Genomic DNA, 22,021 nt, shown 5'->3' on the forward strand with positions numbered 1-22,021 from the left:
AAATGAAACCCCCCAGTCATCACCCAACTGTGCCATAGGCTTTGTCTGTAGCTGGTCCCAAAGCAGCTGGATCTGTTCTGGTGTCCATGTAACTTTATTGCTCATTCAGAACTATGTGCTATTGCCAGATGAACTCCTTTTAGCTTCTTGCTGGAGCCAAAATATGAGCCTTAGTGAACCGATAAACTAGGAGTTCATCAGAAATATTAATGTCTGTCTATTGAAGTACAGCAAATGTTGGTACTTTGGTGATTTTTTTATTCAGTCTCAATCAAACATGTCTTTTTTTTTTTTTTATGCTGGAGACAGAGGGGTTAGAAGCCAATACATACTTTGACCTGACTTAGGTGTAACATCCAGACTTCCGTTTTTCTCCTGCTTTATAGAATGTTTCAAAGTAGTCAAAATGTGTTATGAAGAAGACTAAGAGCAAACATCATCTGGTTAGAGACCGCTGAAAGCTGGAATGCAAATTTTGGAGAACAGTGAGCTTTATGTTTAAGAGCACTGAAGACGTATATGGCACAGACATTGGTCCTTGAAAAATAAAAAAAGCAAAAAGAGAGAAATAGATATGTGGAGAGAGGCAGTAAATAACTCTTCAGTATTATGAATCTATGGATTTGAATAAACACAGGACTTATTCTCAGACAAAATGATTCCATATTCAGGGTGTTTTATAAACTAGGAAAACCAAGGAAATTCAAAGTTGATGCTAACAATTCATGTAGAATTTGTGTGGAAAAGTTTTCCTTTGTTCTTCTTCAGGAACCTAGCGATAATAATAAGTAAGATAACATCCATGAAAAATAAATCTTCATTTCCTGACTTTTAAAATGGTTTTGACTGCACAATTTTTGATCAAACAGAAGTTGTCAAACTTCAGTGAATTCGTTTTATTTGCCCTGTATTTTTAGACATAATTGTAAGGCTGACTGAACAAGCAGACACAATCTTCAAATGATATGGACATAGAAAAAGCAACTTATAAAAAAAAGTCCTCAGAGCTGCTATCAAAACTTCCTTGAACTTGTGAAGTATAGCTATCACTGTCTCTCCATTCAGTCAATGAGGAAAATACTAGAGAAAAATTGAGCTAGTACGAGAGGGACTGTCAAAAGCACAGCATTGCATTTGCAGATAGGAGCCCTATGTATTACAGTAGCACCAGAAGGTTCTAGCAAAAAGAAAGACCCTGCTTGGCTACCTCTGTGGAAAGGCATGAGGGGCACTCTTGACTGAAAAAATTCTCTGTAATTACAAGGTAGAAGATCTCTCACTCTGTGAGATCTATTACTGTCACCCCTAGCAATGGGATTCATCTCACTTAACTCGATGCATCTGGAATTTAGGCTTCTAATTTACAGTTACAGTCTGAACTAGTTGGCCAGGATCCCTTGGTAGGCAAAAAAGAGTGCAAGAAGCACTTTCTAGAGGTGCCAGCTCTGGAGAAGGAAAGGATTTAATTAAGTTAGGAACTTTGCTTTTAGGCTGTGAAAAGAAGGGAAATTTTGAAGCCTGGTTTCTTCCTCTGTGCTTGGAGGCAGCAAACAGCATTGAGATGTCTAATTCATTATGGGAAAACCTTGATTTTGAAAGGAACTTCAGAAATCTGAGGAATTAGGAAAGGTCTTTTATAATGTTTCAGTTGTAGGGTCATAGGGGTAATGACTCTGAACTGGCAAACCTTGCCTCGAACCATCTCATACAGCTCTTGTGCTCACCCATCTAGAGGTGACCATGTCAATTCTATTTCTGTAACCTGAAGTGGGAGGAAATTAATGGTGTTTCATTTGCAGTCATTAATACGAACAATTTCTAATCCACTTACGCTATCCCTGTGGCAAAATATAGTCAAGAAAATTATTCTTCAGCACTGGCTCTTAAGGCCTCTTGTAGTAGTTCTGCCATATAAAAATTGATACACAACAACTTTAAACCCCATTTATGACACCATTGGCTCTGGCTCGTATTGTATCCGTCAGATAGCAGCTACGTGACAGTGCTGAAGAAACCTGCAAATTTCCTGAAAAAATGCTGCCTGTGATCATGGTAGTTCCTAACGTATTTTAGATACTCCAGGCCTAACACTAACTACACTCAGACAAGAGTAAAACTGCTGCTGACTTTCCTCCCACTTTGCTGTTATTGATTTGTAAAGGTTCATGTAAAGGTCAGAAATGCTATAAATATTCCTTCAGCAGGAAGCAACACATATATAGGCGGGGATGCTAATGCTTCATGTCTTATAAGCTGGAAGGAAAAGGAGACATCCTGACAATTTCAAACAGACTGGATAACCGAAAAGAATTTCTCAGATGATTTAGATAGAGCGACCTGCTTCCTTCTGAAGTCTAATATATCACTGCAACCTGGATTCCTGGATGTAGAATGAAAACATGCCATGACAAGAAGTGTAGAGGTAGCAAGCAACTAAAATTAAAATAATTAAACCCAGAAAATCATTCTATTAAAACACTCACCCAAACCTCAACAGTGATTCAGAGCAGTTTTCCTGAGGGGAAATTACCATTCCTTTTAAAAAACAACAACAAAAGCTTGACTCATGCTGGGGCAATATTAATATTTGCTGGAATGGCAATTTGCATATTGCTATGTCTAACAGCTTGGGAAATGTTTTCGGAATCAGAAATGTACTCCCATCACCATTAGCAGATACAGTTTTTCAGATAAACAGATTCACAGACAAGATTCAATATCCTTTTCCTTGTGAGAATTTTCTCGCCTGCCTTTAAATGTGCATTGCAGGTTTATAACATGGGCTGAAGAACATCTGGTTTTGTTCTGAATGAATATGCAAAAAGTAATCAGCGAAGCTTATTTCCATTTAAATGACAACTGACGGTAATTTACTTTGGCACAGAGTCGCTCCTTGGGAAAGGCTCTGCACATGCTTGCACACTGCCGCCTGCTTTGCTATCCGTTAAAGCATTATACCCGCTGAGACGGAAACCTGAACACACGCAGTGCAGAGGTTGTGTCCACACTGCATGTTCAGCTCAGGGTCTGCACCTGGAGCTCTATCCCTAACCTGCCTGCTGTTTACACTGTTAATCCCCAGCCCATGGGATGGGGCTCTCATTTGGGAAGCCCAAGGTTAAGAGAGAAGCTAAGGGGTGAGGGCGAATGTACCCTTTGACAGTTATTCACCTATACTCAGCCACCAAATTAACCAAAGTTAATTTTCATCAGCTCACCACCCCTGAGGCCGCCGTGGTGCGCGGCTCCTCGGGTTGGGTGCCCTACAGTGACTGCTGGTTATGTGCTGGGGACAGGACCCACCAGTGATTCACCCAAGAGTCCAAGGACGCCTCACACCTACTTGATTGGGCAGAGATGGGGCTGAGGAAGCATCTCCAAGTGCCCAGAGGCCGTGCTGGCCACAGATGTGCTAGGCTTTGCTGCAGTGTGTGTACAGCATCCCAGCGACCCCTTCTTCTGCCTTTCTATCTTTCTCCTGACAGCCTTTTACTCGTTTCCATACAAATCTAGTTAGACAGGCTATTAGCGTTACTGATATTTTTTGTTCCTTCCTACTGCACAATCAAATAAAAACATGCAGTGACTCTGTCGCTGCTCGTGCCTGTACCTGCTCCTGCCTCTTCCTACCCATAGGCAGCTCCTATGGGCTCTCGCTGCATGCAGGAGCTCAGCGCAGATGGGCATATGTGTTTGGCATGCTGAAGCCGTGGTTACCACCTCAGGGGGCTATTGTAAAACAAGTACATTTTATGATGCACAACTATCATACTGATATGCCTCTCTGCAATTTAAAATAATGCCATTTCGGGCCCTGAGGGCATTAATATAAAAGCTGGGTTCTGTTCCAGCCCAGCTTGCAAGCACAGTCTGATTTTAGATGGCATTTCGAGCTCAGTTAAGAAAAACAAACTCTTTTTCCAGAAGGAGACTTGGGGCAGGAAAGCAGGAAAGACAAAGGGACCTGCATAAGTAAAATCTTTCTGGTAGGTTCTTCCAGTTGTAAAGGTAATAAGGCAGGATGGCATAAGCTGTAGAGTTCCCCTGTGGGCATGCTCTCCATGAAGAAAGCAAGTACTTACAAGCTTGCTGGAGGTAAAATTTCATACCCTATGGGCACCCTTCTGTAGCATAGCACCCCGAATTCCTATGTACAGACCAACCACCTTTACTGGGTGGTTTCCAGGATTCTGGCAGGTAGTACTGTGTGTTTCGCCATCCCTGAATTACTCCTGTGCCCTGGAAGCAGCTGTGAAATCCATCTGCCTGACACGTGCACCAGCGCTTGCCAGTCTCCTGTCTGACTGGATGACTGCAGGGAAGTGATAAGGAACAAATTATTCCCTTAGTGTGATGTGCTGAAATAAAAGGTTAAGGATTCCCAAAGTGATTAGTGATTTCAGCCTGTCTAGTGATTGGCTGTCCAATCTGGTTTTTTTTTTGGTTTGCTTAGTTCCACCCCCCCCGCCCCCTCCAAAAAAGCCTGAAACTCAGCTCCCCTTCCTGCCCTTGCATTGTTCTGCCTTCTTTAGGGTGGCTTATGATTGGCGAGACAAAGGCTGAAATAATCGAACTAAAAATTCAGTTCTGAAAACTGGAACATGATTTTCACTTTTACATAGGCAGCGACACATCCTTCTTACGCTCAGAAATCCCAACATATATGTGCTCATTCATATGGAGGACTAAATAACAGTACTACTAAAAGCTGGCAATACTCCGAAAGAACATCATATATAATGCTGAGAGAAAAAAACAAATACCATCCTGTGAAAAAAATAAACTATTTCATAATAATTCCTAAGTGCTACTTATCAATTACTAACAATTCCTTTTCTCACAATGGACTTCTGCTCTTCCACTCATTTATAAGGCCTGATGAGACCAGAGTACAAGATAGTGTATTTTCAAATTGCCCTGGGCATATATATAAGAACCACAGACTCCTTAGAGAGGAAAAATAAATATATATGTGAATAAAAAGTTTTACATTTTTAGTTTTTACTAAAATCTGCTTTACTGCTTAATTTTGCCAAGTAACAGGCTATGTAGAGAAAAGACTGAAGTTTTACTTGTTTGTAAGAAAATCAGTATTTGCTTTAGAGAAGTCAGCAAATAAGTTTCTTTAGGAAGTTTTGATTACTGTGTTACAGGAACTGAAAATAACGGATCACTGCAGATTTAGTAATTTGTTTTCTAATGTCAAGCCATTAACTTTATACCCTCCCAGGAACAGCCTGGCTAATGAACAAAGTGTTTCTATTTAAAACATTGATATGATGAAATACAAGCAAGGCCTTTTTTCCCTGGAAAAGGAAAATCACTTTTTGGAAAATGATTAATCTGCAAGTTCATTTTAAAATGTAGCTCATGCACAGATTTGGTGAAGCTTTTTCCATGATTTTATTTAATTGCATTTATAACTCAGAGAACCTCTATTTTGGAAGGGTAAGAGAGGCACAAATACAGATTTTGATTTCTTCCTTGCACATACTTTTTAAATTGTTTGGTGGGTTTTTTTTTTTTTTTGTTTTTTTGTTGTTTTTTTTTTTAATTGGGATCTTGGAGAGGTACAAAATGGCAAGAAAATAAATAAATTCCCTCCCCAGAACAGTTTTATTCTGGATCTCATTAGTTTTGTAAGAAGCTCCAGAGCCTTATAAATTAGGAACTCCCGATATCCAGACAAAGGTCCTCAAATAACCCTATCAATACTGATATCATAGTCATCGGAGAGATCCCCATATAATTATGGAGAGAAACAAAGTTTTCCAGAAAGCATTTTGAATTCAAATAAGTTAGGAGAGGTATGGTAATAGAAGAAAAAACTGACATAATCATTTCAGGAATATGCAGTTCAGTTCAAGCAGCTGTCTATAACCTTTCCTACTAGGGTCTGCTTCATTGCTGTACAAAAATTTGAAGAGTTGATAGAAGAAGAAGATGGTGGGAAGCACAGAAGATGAGATAAGCACCACCAGTCAGTTGGGAAAAATGCCTCAAATTTCGTAATTAAAATAAAATTGAGACACACAAAGCATCTTCTTTGCACTGTGCAGACTGTAATCTCTCAGTTTATCCCAGCCCTCTAAGCCTCTCTAGTAATACCTACTGAAATAAGGCATATTGCAATTTGCTTTTGGACCGTGCTCTTCCTCACGGAAAATCGACAATGCAGCATAGTGGGGAAAAGCTTCCTGCCATCATTCGCTTTGGCCTCAGACATTAAACAAAGAACAACAAAGTTCTTTAATTCTCAGTTACAGAAAGACTAAGAATTTTTATTCCCTACATCTTAGTACTTCAGGTATGAAGTATATATATGTAAACGAGAATAGACAGTTTGATCCTGAACAAATGTATCTCCGTAAAGCAATATATAGATTCTGCTGCAACGATCTTTCTGTTTTAGTTTTTTATTTCCCTAAAATACATTATTTCCAAAGGCATAATAAATGTGAAGTAGACATGAGCATGCATGGTTATTGCACATATTCATTTGCCTGGAATACGCAAGACATTTTCATTAACTTTTATGTGAAAACTATTTATATGGCCAAGTTGAGTTATGATTTATAAGAAAGCGCCATTCTTTTTTCCTAACTTATTACACTACCTCAAATCTCTACTTTAATTTTATTGATTAATTCTGTCTGAGGTTCTAGCTCTCCAAATATTGGCTGTCTCTGAAGAGGGCAGTTTTATATCGACCTTTAAAGACTAACTTAAAAGTCAAGATTCCACAAGTAAAAATATCAAATCTGGGAGTTTAAAAAAATATAAATAGATCCACCTAGCCTTCTGCCTGTTAGTAACTGTACAAGCATTCTATAGCTGCAGATAGCAGTTATGAAAACCTTGTGTCTCAGTAATTAAAAACGCAGAGCCCCGCTCCCTCGCCCAGCGCTGCTGCTGAGCCCGGCAAGCGCAGCCAGGGTACTCCTGGGAGGTGCAGGGGCCTGGCCGCTAGAGCCTGGGCATTTCCCTGCTGCTGTGTGGAGGTTAAAAAACTCAAATATCTTTTTTTCCTGTCTGAAAAGGGGAAATTTCTCAAAAAAAAAAAAAAAAAAAGGAAAAAAAAAGGAAAAAAAGGGAAAAAAGCACGAGAACTTGAAAATAGCTTATTCTCTCACTGCTTCACAGGTATCCTGCTATTTAGAAGTTGTGAAGTATGCTCATTTCCAATATTTCTAAACAAATCTGGATGCCTTAGAATAATAATTTTTTAATGGAAATGAAAGATAACACCTGAGACTACTGAGAGAGGGATTCTGGCTCCTGTTGACCCAAGACTTCTTTTTATCACATGGTAGAAGATAAGCATTATATGACATACTTAAAAATCATACCGTATTAAAACCGTTTGAATATGGCTGTCAGGGAAGAGAGTACATATATGTACTAAGTTGTGAGTATTTTTATAGGTTTTTAGTAACATTTAGCAGTTCAAGTAGTAATAACAAAAAATCTTTACTTACTATCAGAATATGATGGCATAGTTAAGGAATAGATGGAATAGTTAAAGACCATTTTCTATTAGAAAATACAGAAATGACCACTAATAGTTTAAAACCATAGACATGACAGTATCAAACACAGAAGAAAAGAAAAAAATATCAAAACAATCACAGTGGGTGGTCTTGTTCAGTAGCAAATAGACTTTTTTTCCTGATCCATTTTTTAGCTTATATTTTGTTTCCCTTTGCTTAAGACAATGTTCAAGAAGCACCAAAAGATACTTCAGGACCTAACACTGATTTTAGCTTCAGAGAATCTCCTCTCGGAGACATACTTCTGTTTGTGTATCATCAATGAACTCCAATGGGGATTTTGCAATTTTATTGCAACAAGGAGGACCTTTAGATGCTTTTACTATATTCTTTACTGCATTTTATATCATTAGCATCCCTTCTAGAAAAAAACCCAAACCAATCCTTAAAAAAATTGGGGTTGTGCAATGCATACTTGCCATGAGCAACATGCATATTAGGGTCCATCACAGAAAGCCTTTAACTCAGGGGTCCTCAAACTACGGCCCATGGGCCAGATACGGCCCCCCAGGGTCCTCAATCCGGCCCCCGGTATTTACAGACCCCCCCGCCCCCCCCCCGCAGGGGGTTGGGGGGGAAACCAAGAAGCCGCAGATGACTGCCTGCCACTGCATCCGCGCGCCGGCCCCCTGGTTAAAAAGTTTGAGGACCCCTGCTTTAACTAAAGAAAGCAAGAAAATTGTGCTAAAGAAAGCAAATATTTTGGAGCTGTGCTGGTGAGTAATTAGATGGCACTACAAGTTACAGCTAAACAGGAGAAAGAGGAGAATGTAAACTAGAAAACCTCCCCAGACCATAGGTGTGCTGGAGTTGGACCAGCTGGGGAGCAGGATGGCCAAGCTGCGGCCGGCTCTGTGAGCACGTGCCTTGCCAAGAGGTATGGGGGAGCCGTGACCAAGGATGTCCTTGGGAAAAGTGCTTGTCCTTGGGAGAGTAGCAGGGAAAAAGCATCATAATGCAGCTAGCATTTGGGGGATTGTAGTCAGCTGCATGGGTGGAGGATGCTGCATCCATGGTTTGGTTTGCATTAGTCTGGCATTTGGGACAGGGATTCACCAGTTATGCCAAAGATTTCCTACCTGACCTTGGGTGCTTTGTATGTAAATATAAGTGCTAAGGCTCCCATATATCAGAAGTCTTATGAGAATAAATATATTAAGGTGCATGATATATTTTGGTACAGTGGCAGCAACAGCTATTTAAGTAGCTTAGAGGGCAAAATGAGATGGAGATGAGAGAGATAGAACTCAATTTATGTGGACTAGATAAAAGAACAAATAACTGTGCTGTGATGCTGCTCAGGCCATGAATGTGGAGATGAGAGTACAGTGGGAAAACTTCTCCTGGGGGCCAGGGAATCTAAGAAATGTTTTCATCTTCTTGCCATTGCTTTGTGCCTCTTCTGCCCCTTTGCAGCTCCTGTCCATGTAGGGTGTGAACACTGAGCTCCCTGTTGAGACTTACAGCCTGTGGTGGATGGGGAGCAGAAGGGAAGGACAAGGCAGGTGTGTGTGTGTGACAGAAGACAGAAGGGTGATGGCAAGTTCAGTCTTGAGGTCTGGGGACAATTTCATGGCCCTGTGGACCACGGTCGTGGATGAACTCAAAGAAGGGACAAAGAATGGTTAGAACAACTGGCAGAGATGTTGGATGCATTTTAAGGTCTGCTGTGGGGCCAGGCGTGTCATGGAACTCCAGAATGACAAGGAACAAGAAACCGTGTTCCTATTAGATTTGTTGAGGTATAGTAGAACTTTACATATTTAATAAACAAGATAAAAAACCTTAGGAAATAAACGTTCTAACAAAGAGGAAAAGTTTTTATGTGTAAAGCAGTCACTGTAAATATCAGAACAAAGTAAGCAGGCTGGAGATGGCAAGGAAAAATGGAAACTATTCCTTTCTGGCAAAGTATGTTTAGTTGCTCTTTGATAGGAAGACCGACATGAAAGACTAGTAGTGATGAGTTTTTTGAAGAAGTGAAAAAGAAATGATCCCTGTGACACTTCCTATATTACTTTTCAAGTTCCTTATCTGTGTATTTTGTGTAGTTTGCAAAACCACTTAGTGTCTATACAAAAATGCACTTCACCTTGTTTCTCAGAGCCAAGTGTATTGTGCCAGATCTCCGTATGCAGGAATTTCACAGATAAAATCTCTTGCTACTATTATTCCAGAAAAAATAGTCATCTTGGAAGGCTCAGCCTTAGTCTGGCAGTATCACAGAGACACCTGGGATCTGTGGACAGTAATAATATATAAAGTGGTTTCACAGCAGATAAGTATCAGGTTAGAATGAACGTGCTTACTAATGAAGAGAAAAAGTCCTGGGGTTGCTAATTCTACCTAGTAAAACATGCAACGTACATACTGAAGTTTAGGACATCTGGAGTCCTATGTGAATAATAAAAAGATTGAAGAACAAAGAGAGTTAGGGAGAAGACGGTAGGTACATCACTTTTACCTTTTCCTGAGCCTTCAGCTTACAAGAAGTAATTCCCTTCTGAACACCAGCTGCAGAGGACTTGTACTTATCTAAAAGACGCAGTGTCCCATGATCGCTTGCCAGCTGAGAAATGTCCAGTTTTGTGTTCTCTGTCCTTTTACTTCCCTGTATTGGGTGGGAGAGGCAGAGCTGCTCCTGAACTAGGTAACTCTTTACCCACCTGAGATCCCCCTCCTGCCCCAGTAAATCCACACCCGCTATTTGTTGCAGCTCTCCTCTGCCACTCACTGCTTTGCAGTTCTCCCTGGTGCTTCATAAACATCAGGTAAGCCTTGGTATTTAGAAATTGAGAAACCAAGGCAGAGATTCACTGTCACATCAAAGTGAACCAGATCTCAGCCCAGGCTTTGGTCATGATTTCTCCTCGTGTTCTCATTTCATTTCTAGGGCTTCCTAACCAGCTCCTTTCACTACTTGCTTCCAATAGCAGATCTGATGTCTGCAATACAAAAATCAATGTGTGCTTTCTGAGAAAAAACAATTCGACAGGCTAGCATTAATAAAAGGTTGACATTTTGGAAGAACACACAAGAGAACTCTAAAGCTCCTTAATGAAAACCAGCACATACAGACTCGTGGAAACTATGCTGAAAGGAAGCTTTCGGCAAGAGTTGCCAACCCTCGTTCTGCCAGGAATGTACCATACACAACTCTATTTTTGCTCTACTACAAACTGCCTCAATCCCAGTTTCCAAATTAATTACAGATCAAATCACAAGGTAACTCTTTATGAGGTTCTCTTTCTAATTATCTGCTTATTTTTGAATCCTACAGAAGAAAACAATTACACAGAGAACAAAGATGAATAAACTCCCCAACTTCTATCACCTATTGCTTACGCATATGTGATCTATGTCAAATAATATTTTTCCCTGCAAAGTCATACTGGTAAGCCCCCCGTGACATGGGTAATCTTTCTTCCAGAAATTCCCTGTGGATTCTGACAGCTGTTTAAGAAGTATAATGTGAAGTCATTTCTCACAGGTCTGCACTGAATGAGTGCTGGTTTATGAAGTTGTATTGACCTATCCTGCAGCCACTCTGACCTTGGCTGCTCTAGGCATAGGAGCAGACCTGCACAGATCACAGCTTTCTACTCAGCACATAGCCCTGTTCTATTCAGTTGCTAAAACACTGGTGGTTAGAGATGTTTGAGATGCTCCTTAGTCTGAGCTGGCAAGGCATGGGTCCTGTGCCACTTCTGTAAGACCTGTGCTTGGGTTCCTTGGGGCTCTCAATTAGCACTGGAGGCCTATAATTAGGCACTACAGCTGGGATTCAGCCCCAGATGCAGAAACATAACGTAAAGGCTCTACAATAGGAAGTACAGCTCCTGCGGATTGCAGCGCCGAGTCAATGTGGGCAATGCATTCTGTACGGCGTAGGCACTGCTCTTTGGGCAGCCGTACAGCTCTCCACTGACTGTGCTGGCTAGGTCTTGTTGCCTACACGGGGAGTTGGCTGAGGAATACCAAATGATGGACAGCCAGAGTAGTTTCTGTACATTGCGGTTTCTGCATCCATTCCTGGTACTTATTTCAAAATAAACCTCTGATTTTTGGCATATGATATCACCCTTACAGTGTAGCTGTGAGTCAATTTTTGTTTAAGGGAGAGGTCTGCAACAAGATGTAATAAATCAGTTTCTGAGAACTATCCATTTCTCTGATACAGGTTTGGCAGGAAGAGAAGCCACATTTTGAACTAAGCTATGTCCTAACATCCTCCTTATAAACAGCAGTAGGGTCTGGTAATGATCTGCATGAGTTAACAAGCTTTCCAGTGGGACCTTTATTATTCTGCAGACTGAATAAAACATATCTGTTTAACAATCTTATATTAAAAATGCACAAAACAGATCAAAATGAAATATGCATTCTCTTAATGCCAAAACAGCTGCTGACTTGTGCATGGTTTGTTTCCCTAGTGTTCCTTTCAGTCTTTTGATATTTCCAACTTAGCTCTTCCCCCCCAGTCACAGGCAGACAAGTCTTATGTGTGCTGGGAAATAGAATGAAGGTGAAAATAAGTATTTCATATAACCAGAAGCAATATTAAAAAAACCCCTTCTAGTCTAGAATTCTGGATATTGAATTCTCTGTATAAATAATTTCTAGACATTCTTCAGGTATTATGTTACAGTAGTCTGAGCTCCCATGCAGCCAAAGTAAAGGAGCCACAAACTACTTGATCATTAAGACTACATCTTAATGCGCTCTTCAATAAATATAATTAAGTGAGCTTGCAAGCCCCTCAGGTGCCTTTGCTTAGCCAACCCTTTTAAACTTGCAGCATTCTACGGAAGTATAAATATGAGAACTTGAAGGTATTATTTCAGAATGGCTGCTACTAATGCTGCAATGAGAGTTAGTGTTGCAAGTCTTGATCATGTATGGAAGATGTGCATTCACTTTTGTCTTCCACACTGAATTGGTTCTTCACATTCTGCACAAAATCTTCCATAAATCCCAAGTCTTTTTCAGCATCAAACATTGTTAGAGTATTATCCCACTATAAATGCAATCTATGTTGAGTGCTGACTGCTTTGCTTCTAAATCTTGCATACTGTTTGGCTGTCTTTTCTTAGAGACTATGGAGAAAAAAAATAATCTCCTCTTAATAATCTTTTCGTGTGTTGGAGGCGAATTTCCTTAAGCCAGACAAGTCTGTTTGTGGAACACAGCTTTGTCTGGAATACAAACCGGTCATTTAGGCATTTTGGTTTGGGTTGCAAAAACACAGGCTAGGGCATGGCAATTCACGTTCTGTGGGGACTCACTATAGGGAGAAGATGGGGTTGACAAGCCCTTAGTAGCTCATTTTGCTGTAAAAACAAGTTGCATTTTTTGGATGAATTTGGCCTCCTAAGTGTGGGAGCATTCACGCCTTATCTCTCTGGTACTGCAGGTACAATCCAGATCAGATTGTGTCACATTTCCATTCTCTGTGAATATCCTGAAATAAAAGAAAATAATATAGCAACACCAGAAGGAGATCACAAAACTATGATTCAGAATTTTCTATAGATCTTGACTTTTAATGACCTCCTAATCACATGGTGTATATGTTTAAATGCAATTATATATAGCTTCTATATTTAACTCACTTTATCTACAGTTTATATAGTTACTAAATGTTGTTGTTAAAACAGCTGTTACTTTTAAATCCTGATGTCACCTTTTTGGCAACCACATTTAAAACATCATCATGACTTACAGATTTTGCAACCTATTTCCCAAAAAGTGGTTATTTGATAAACTTTTAGGTACACAGGCTTGGAAAACTTAAAATAATTCACCATATCAAGGAAGCATTTGACATGCTTCTCTATGAAGACAGAAATTTTAAATTTCCAAATTAAAAATAATTAGATTTTATTAATTAAAATAATAAATTAAAATTAGTTAAATATAAACATTAAAAATAATTTAAATTAAACATAAACATGATCTGATTACATATAACCAATTTTAAGAAATCATTGGTACGGAACTGTCTTCCAAAACAAACAACTACTCTAGCTTATTGCTTTGAATAATTTGAAATAATTATTGAATAATTTGAACAATTTCAGTATAGAACACATCAAGTTCGTAGATCCAATTCCTTGAACTTATAAAGGATATATCGCTGAATCATAAAAAGTAAATCCAGCAGAATTAATTGCAATTATGTTATCTTAATTTCCCCATTATGATAAATCTTTGGAAAGATTTCAGAGTCAAGATTCTCAGGAGGTCCTTAAGCAAACTTCAGTTTACAGTTATTCACTGCTTCTGGATTAGGACATTAGAAATCTTAGTTAAATATGCAGATCTGCTAAAGATATGATTATGGGTAAATCATTCAATCTCTTGGTTCCTTGGCTTTAATGTCAGAGCCAGAGCTTTTGTTTTTCCACTGTTTGTTTATCTGGTCTGCCTGTGGGCTCCTTGAAGACAGAGACTGACTCTTATCACGTGCCTGCACAATACCTTAAAGAACCGGGGTTTGAGTTTTATCCAGGCCTTGAATATAACACGATATAGTCAATAACTAGGATTTTGCAGTATTGTTTGTTTCTGTAACTCCTTTTGAAAATGAAAATGCAGAGAATTCCGGTTTTGGATACTTGGCAATTATGCTAAACATGTTTTTGAGTTTTAACAAAAGGAATATTGTTGATACCGTGCTTTTGAAAGCAGCAGCTTTAGCTTTCTTTGAACTAGCTTTCTGTAATATTCTTATCAGCTTTGTGCCAAACACGGTATTTAATATCAAAGGTAATCAGCTGGAGCAACCCCTGCTGTCTTTATGCAGAAGCACATTGCAGTTTTCAACTGTTTTGATTTTTTGATGAATAACTTCTTACTCCTTTTACCCTTTTATCCTCTGAGGTACTTTGAACACTATGCAAACACAAAAAGAACTTGGATCAACACATTTATTTTAATTTTTTCTTTTAAAGAAGGATGGGCATTGGAGACTGCATCCACAGTTCAGCATTCATCTCCATGTTCAGAAACAGATGCCACACTTCAAAGACGATTTAATTTTATTTATTTATTTATTTAAATAAACAGGGTGTTGTTAATGAACAACAGTGCAAATAATGGGTCCTATCTTCTTACGAAGTTGTATGTTGCCGCTGGATTCACTGAATGTCTAATAGGGTACAAAGTCTCATGGATCCTTTTCTAGTAGCTGGGTCATTTGTGGCCAGACTATCCTGGATGGATGCTCTGCTATCTCATCAGGGGTAAGTTCACACTGCAGCCTTTCTCTGAGCTGGCAGTGACAGACCCATTTTTTCCTCTCCCAGCCTGTTGAGGTGCTGTGTCTGAGAATACTATGACACATTCAGATTTGGTTGAAATTGCATTACTGATAGAGGTTTGCAGGAGGAGATGTGCAGAAATTCCTACTCACACATGCTATGTGATTACATAAGCAACAATGTTTAGGAACACAGACTAAATGTTAAAGATGTAGCCTGTGTCCTGGTAGCTCCTCTGGCTAATATGGCTGAGGCATAACCCAAAGGAGCTCATGAAGTAGCATCCAACCCAATTTCCAATGGCTGGCTTGGCTGATAACCAGGTGCCTCCCATGCCAGTTAGGAGGGACCATCAGCTGAAATCCCAGCACTCGGCCCATGCCCCAGGTTTACAGTGAATTGCTGTGGTCAGGCCACCACTGTGCCCTCCCGGTAGAAACAGCTCAGCCTCTAGCTTCTGATGTTCTGTAAAATGCCTGAGTGAAACCCATCATTGAGAATACATATAAATGATGCAATGACAATCTGGCCTTACAACACTTCTGAAGCAAATACCAATAAAGACCATTCTAAAAAACCCAGAACAAAACAAACCCCCGCCATTCCTCTTCCTGGGAGAAAGGAATGGCTTCCCTGCTCAGATGGTGAGAAGGTTGTTCTGTAAGGGAAAGTTGTTCTTTGGATGCCGTGCAGTCTAACTACTACAAAGCAGCCACCTATGGAAATTACACTATGTCACTGTGGATACATGTACCATCAGTGCAAACTGCGGAGTGGCTCCTTGCATCATTTTACAAAAGAGTTATAAATGACACACTTCCAATTAGTAATAAAATGTACCTTCTCAATTTCTAATTCTTTACCTCTGCAATGGAACCAAAAAACGTTCAAAACACTTGTTTTTATGATGCAATGACCATCAAATATGGTGGCCAAGGACTTTGAAAACCATCCAAAAAAATAATGATTTATGCTAACATTTTGCTACCATCTGTTAAAAACGTATTCTGTCTGTCTGTGACTTTAATAGTCTATTCTGCAAAAGGATGTGGGTATGTGCTGGTACAACTTTATTTTGCTTTTTGCATCTGTTTTAAATGCTTTCACATAGACCACAGTACTGAACATGTAAAAAACAAAATCCAGACTGTTATTGTCAACTAAGACTATGTTTATAAAACATGAAATAAAATTTAACTGTTAGAAAAAAGAGGTCCTTAACTACAGTCTGTCTTACCTGTCGCATGGCTTAAAATTAGAAACATTGATGACATGATAGGAAATGATCACCTCTGTTCTCAAATGATTCCCAAACTGTTGATTTCAGACTACACACAGGTGCTATTTAGCAAACTTTAAAAAGATTAATTGGTAAATCCCTTTGATTACAAGGTAACATATGTTGATTTTTTAATTATTTGCCTTCAGCACATAAATAATATTGGGAAACCGGAAGTCCCTAAGGCAGCTGTTTACACTGTCAGAAAAAAATCTACTGAGTGGCTATCTGTGCAAATGCAGTATGTGAAGTGGAGTAGTTTTAGACTAAGATCATTTAAACAAAAGATGGGAGGTGAAACAGTCAACCAAGGAGCCTGTCCTTGTAGATTTTTGGAAACAACCTCTGAACTTCTCTGGTGGATGATGAATATCTGTATGAAAACAAACCCTGCTACATGAGATTAAATTTGTTTGTATGTGTGTCCCACTGACAGCCCTACTGGCCTACCCTAAACTGCTTTTCAGAAAGTAGAATCCGGCATTGACCAAGCTGCCAAAGAGGATGTCAGCTGAAAGAATCATCTTTATAAGGTACTTCCATAATCCTTATTGGTTTTCACGAAAATAAACCTGGTCAGGTTCTATTACTGAATACGAAGATCTTTCTATATCATCATTCATACAAATTAGTTGCTTAAAAAGAACTTCCTCTCTCTCCAGAAATGATGGATAAAATCAAAATCTCTAGCTGAGGTTAGAGTAGGGAATTTCTCATTGGTGGCTTGAGTACAGAACTGGATACTTTATCCCTTAAAACACTGGACCTCCTACTGCCAGCTACATACAGAACCTATTTCTGATATTAAAGAGTTAGGAGACTCTTGATCATCATATATGTATCTTGAACATCATGATGTACATCACGAACCCAAGAGGTACAAAAGATCTAGTTTTGAAAACTAGAGTACAAAATGTGATTATTTATCAGTTATAACTCCTCTTTTTCTTTCATAAATAGCCAGGAAATACATGAGAAACAGTGCAAATACACTATAAAGAACTGCTGAACAGGATTTTCTTGAAAAGAATTGCATTGCTTTCAAAACTATATGCCACTGTGGGATGTTATACCAATATACAGGCAGTCATTGTAGAAGACATATAGGAAACAGTTATGGGCCTTACTTTTCTTGAACAACGCAGTCTGCGGGCAATGCAACTTTAATTGCTACTCTGTCACAAACTTTCAGCAAAGGTGCATTATTATGTGGCCTTATGGTAAAGAGTATTTCCAGGCAGGCTAATATGAAGCAGCACCATCTCCTGAAGAATGGCAGCAACCACAGTTGCATTAAATATGGAACACCCTGAGTCACTGAGGGAGTAGGTTACACAAGTGTCCTTTGCTGATGGTGGTGTTATTCTGCTTGTGTCTTTTGAGGGAGAAGAGGACTTTCATGGGGTTCCCTGCAAAAGGCTTCCTGAACCCAGAGAGCCTCCAGGAGGGCAGTGCTGCATTCCCTGCCGTGACTGGAGGGCAAGCTGGGAGCACCAATCCGTGCAGTACATGGGTAAATCATTTTAAGCTGTCTGACACATTAGGCTTATTTCAAAAGTCCTCCTTAAGGCAATGGCTGAAACCAAAAAGCAAAGACCTGAAATTCAGAAACCCCCATCAGAGTGCAATCCCTCTCCTCTGTGTGTGTACATGTGCTGCTTGGCTCATACTCTGCCTCCTCCCATGCTCTTCCTCCCCATCCCCTAGCTTCTCCATCCCCTCTCTGATTCATCTTTGTCTCACACACATGCCCTTGCACACACACGCCCTTGTGCAGCTCTGATTTAGCTTTGGAGATTTTCCTTCCCCCTATCTCCTCTGCTGCTCATGGAGGGAGCAGTGGGCAGCCGAGCTTCAGAGTTCAGTGATAAAGATGTACCAGGGATCCATGTCGAACGAAGGAAGAAAAGTGTCCTATTTAATCCCAGAAATTACCTGTGGCTGGAGGAATTCAGCACAGACCAAATCTGGAAAACATGAAAGTCTTTGCAGACTGAAGACCACAACCAATACATCTGGGTAAGGATTCACAGGTGCAGCAGAAGACCAGGTTCCTATTGGGAGAGTGAGCTCTCCATCAAATATCAAGTCTCTGCATGAAAACATCAACAACTGTGCTGTTGTATCTGTGATAAACTAAAGGATAAATCCAGAAATATTTTTACATTTAAATTTAAATCTGAAGATCTGATGACCTAAAGCAAGACAAGATTGGTAAGAAGAGACGACTGGAACAATTAGCATAGCCAAAGAGTACACATGGTCTCTTGAGTTTTAAGCTCACAGGCTGATGTAAAAGAAAGAAGCATTTTTTATCTTAGCAAGGTGGCCTTGACTGTAGAGGTAGCAACTGAGATACCTATTACATAGCAGTTAGAGCAACTGAGCTACATTGTAGACTCAATTCAACGTGTTTTGGTTGAAAATTGAATCAGAATTTTCTAGAGTTGGCATTTACGTTCGTCAGATGAGTTAATAATGCAAGACTGTTTAAATGATATAGTCCCTTGTAATGGTGCTGCAATATCATCTGTTTCAAAATTTCCACATTTTTATTAGATATTCTACAGTTTCACTAAAAGGTCTTATAAAATTTACTGGGTAGTATTTTGGTATTCTTCTGGTGGTAAAGTCAGAAGTCTCAAATAAAAAGAACGACCTAAAAAGAAGTTACATGGCTTACACATTTAACTTCCAAGAAAATGAAGGCACGCCCTTCCTGATCCCCCTCCTCAGGCCTGAAAGGCCAGAGAGCATAAATGCATAAAAATAGTTACGTAGGACCAGCCCTGATTCTCCACCCAGTTCTGTATCCCATCTCTGGCAACAGTCAAGCCCAGATGTCGCAGAAGATGGTGGAAGAAAACTTAAATAGCAGACATGGGAATGGGATCACCTCCTTCTTCTGAAGTCTTGCAGCCCCTAATAATCAAAGGCAGTGTTCAGTCTAGAAGTATTTAATTTTACATCCTGTCCCCTTATTTTCTTTTCTAATTGGTCCTTTCAGTTTATAGAAAGTTCCCTGTATTTTTAGAAGGCTACAGAAGAATAACCGAAGCAGGAAAAAAGCTTCTGCAATGAGTTGGGAGTTACCAGAGAATTGTAAAAAATGGGAGGACTGAAAGCATTTCCTAAACTGGGGGCTACATCATAGAATCATGGAATGGTCAGGGTGGGAAGATCTGGAGATCACATAGCAGAGGCACCATAAACTGGACAGAAATTCAAGTGCAGGAATAAGGCAGAGAGTCTGGAAGTGCAATTGAAAATGGGCTTTGAAAACCTGAGACTCTGCAGGAGAAGGAGAGTGGGTTTGTTTCTGTAGGCATTGGATAAAGGCACATGATCTCACAGAAATACGGCATCCACTGGCACTCCATATATAGGATTGATTTTAGCCTCTACATATATATACATATATATGAAGTTATATATAAATTGTTAAATATGCATTGTACATTCAGACACTGAACAATCAGCAACACATTTTCAGTTAAAAAAACAGATAAAAAATATAGCTGTGTATTGATCCTGAGCTGGAAATAAAAGATATAAAAGTCTTATTTAGGACCAAGTCAGAATTCCCTGTGCATACAGGCTTACCAAAGGCTTTTAGGGAATTTGGGGTTATCTGTAGCATTTCTTGATTAATTTTGAATTCTAAAAAGATCTATGAGACAATGATCAGAACTGGCAGTCAGGCTAGTAATTTGACATACATTAATGAGTGATGTGATAAAGGGAAAGCTGTGTTGTCGAACGTTACAGAAATCTTGGTGTACTGCAGATTATCAGATAAATCACAACTGTATTTGCTATTTGTGTTCCTTCAAGTCCTTTGTGGAACAATGTATTATTTTAAGCTGGATGTAGCTGCTGAAAGCAAAGAAAATCCGACATTCTCAACACAGGATTTACAAAAATATTTTCGACCTGATTCTTAGATTGAATAGCTCAATATATTAATACTTTCAAGAATCATGTAAATAATTCCCCTGTGGAAAAGAAAATGTAACCTTATGAAAAACAAGTAAATTATCGGATATTAATATTATGGTAGTATAGTTGGTTTTATTAATTTTATTTAATTTGTTTGGTTTTTTAATTGCATTGTTCTCATAGACTATGTGCTTTGGTATAGAAGCTACCCCTAATTATAAAAACTGTTTTGCCAGGTAAAAATGAATGTAGCTGTTCAAAAATCTGTAAAGATATGTAAAACTGTTCCTCCATTTAACAGAACAGTACTTTGAAAGATCATTAAGCAAATGAAATAATTATTGTGTTTTTCAGTGCCCCAGTCCAATAAAAAGCAGTCACACAAATCTTTTAATATTTCAAACATGTTTTGGTTGCTTTAAATGATGCATGTTTTGAAACTCAAATGAAGTAGTGATGCGTTTTTAATTGCACAACTAAAATATTTTTTCATGGTTTCTAAGTGGATTAGTTCTAAAAGTACTTGTCTACTGAAAAAAACATTTCTGCCAAGCAGTTATCCGATATCACATTTCTTGACAATGCCTTCTTTGTCATCTTGTCCTGCCTCTTGTTCTCCTTCAAATGTTTGCTGAACACAGTTGCCTTTTTGAAATTATTCACTGCAAAGAATTTATCCTTCTCTGTAGTAAACTTCAAAACATTTTTCTTTGTAAATCTGCAGCAAAAGATCTGTTATATATAAATAACAATGCAACACTTGGCGGCTTTGAAACTAAGAACACATTCCACAGTTTGTGCCTGAAGTCCATTCACCACACAATTACCTTGGATTAGAAGGGAATATGGTATTATTGGGAATTTATTGTAATTCAGACCTGCTGATGGATTGAAGAACATAACTGAAACTCAGCCCTGGAAAAATGGATAGGATTGATAAGCAGTTACTTTAGTTCATTTTCTGCAACAAATTTCTTCACGAACAAACTTTGTTTCACTTACTTGAACTTTTTTCCCTAAATTACACTAGCAAAAGTTTATTCTTTTGCTTCAAGAAAATAAAAAGTTTATTCTTTTGCTTCAAGAAAATATTTACCATGATGTCCACCCCTAATTTTTTTCCCTGTTTAAAAGCAAAATTAAGGAAATTTTGTCTCCCTGATACATTATCTCCAGTGGTCTCAGAGAAGAGAGGGTCTGAAGCACAGTGACTAAACTCTTCTGCCACTATAGTGGCAAAAGGAAGATAGAAACTTGAAGCCGAAATTTTGAATTTTCAGTAGTTACAATATGAAAGAAAGCCTTAAAAAAAATCTGGAAACTGGAAAACTGCCCCCCCCCGCCCCCCCCCCCCCCCCCCACGTATTAGAAGTTCCACTGTATGCTGTTTCAGAAATGAACTGCGTTCCCGGCTGCCTGCAGTGACTGGGTGAAACTACCTAGTGCCTACCTGATGCTATACAGCTGTTGTGAGGAACACAGAGCGAGGGCAGCAAAAGATCCATTATAAAAATATATGATTATATATTATATTCTCATATAATTGCTCCTATTTTGATGGTTTAAATTTCATGTACTCTTAAACAAGCTCTTTACTACTTCAAAACATGTCTCTAAAAACCTGTCCTATATGTATAATTTTTTGCTTTGAATATTCAGGCTGGTCTTTCAGAAGAAACCAGTTACTGTCAATTGAATACAAAGATAGTAAAAAAATACCTACTCACAGGTCAGTGAGTAAGCAAATTATCTGATGATTGCTTTATTTATGTTTGTGTCCTTTATCTATTTAGATAGTGAGGTCTCCAGAACAGAAATCACATTTTATTCTGCATTAATAAGGTATTAATGTAATGATTTATCAACCCTCACTTCAGCCTCCTTGCAATGACAAAATGTAAAGTGACTGAAAACCAGTAAGTCACTAAGAGGACTCCAGGGAATGTTGTTCCTGTTTGAACTCATGAGAAAAAAAATAGCTTCAAGAAAAC

General features: G+C 39.0%; 1 protein-coding gene across 2 annotated transcripts in view; it reads right to left on the reverse strand.

Moving 5' to 3' along the window:
* The window catches only part of NT5DC1 (5'-nucleotidase domain containing 1), a 148,574-nt gene that overhangs the window by 21,145 nt on the left and 105,408 nt on the right, over positions 1 to 22,021 (reverse strand). The gene's annotated exons all lie outside the window — the stretch shown is intronic.

The sequence above is a fragment of the Falco biarmicus genome, chromosome 6 (genome assembly GCF_023638135.1).
Source record: "Falco biarmicus isolate bFalBia1 chromosome 6, bFalBia1.pri, whole genome shotgun sequence".
Classification (NCBI taxonomy): Eukaryota; Metazoa; Chordata; class Aves; order Falconiformes; family Falconidae; genus Falco; species Falco biarmicus.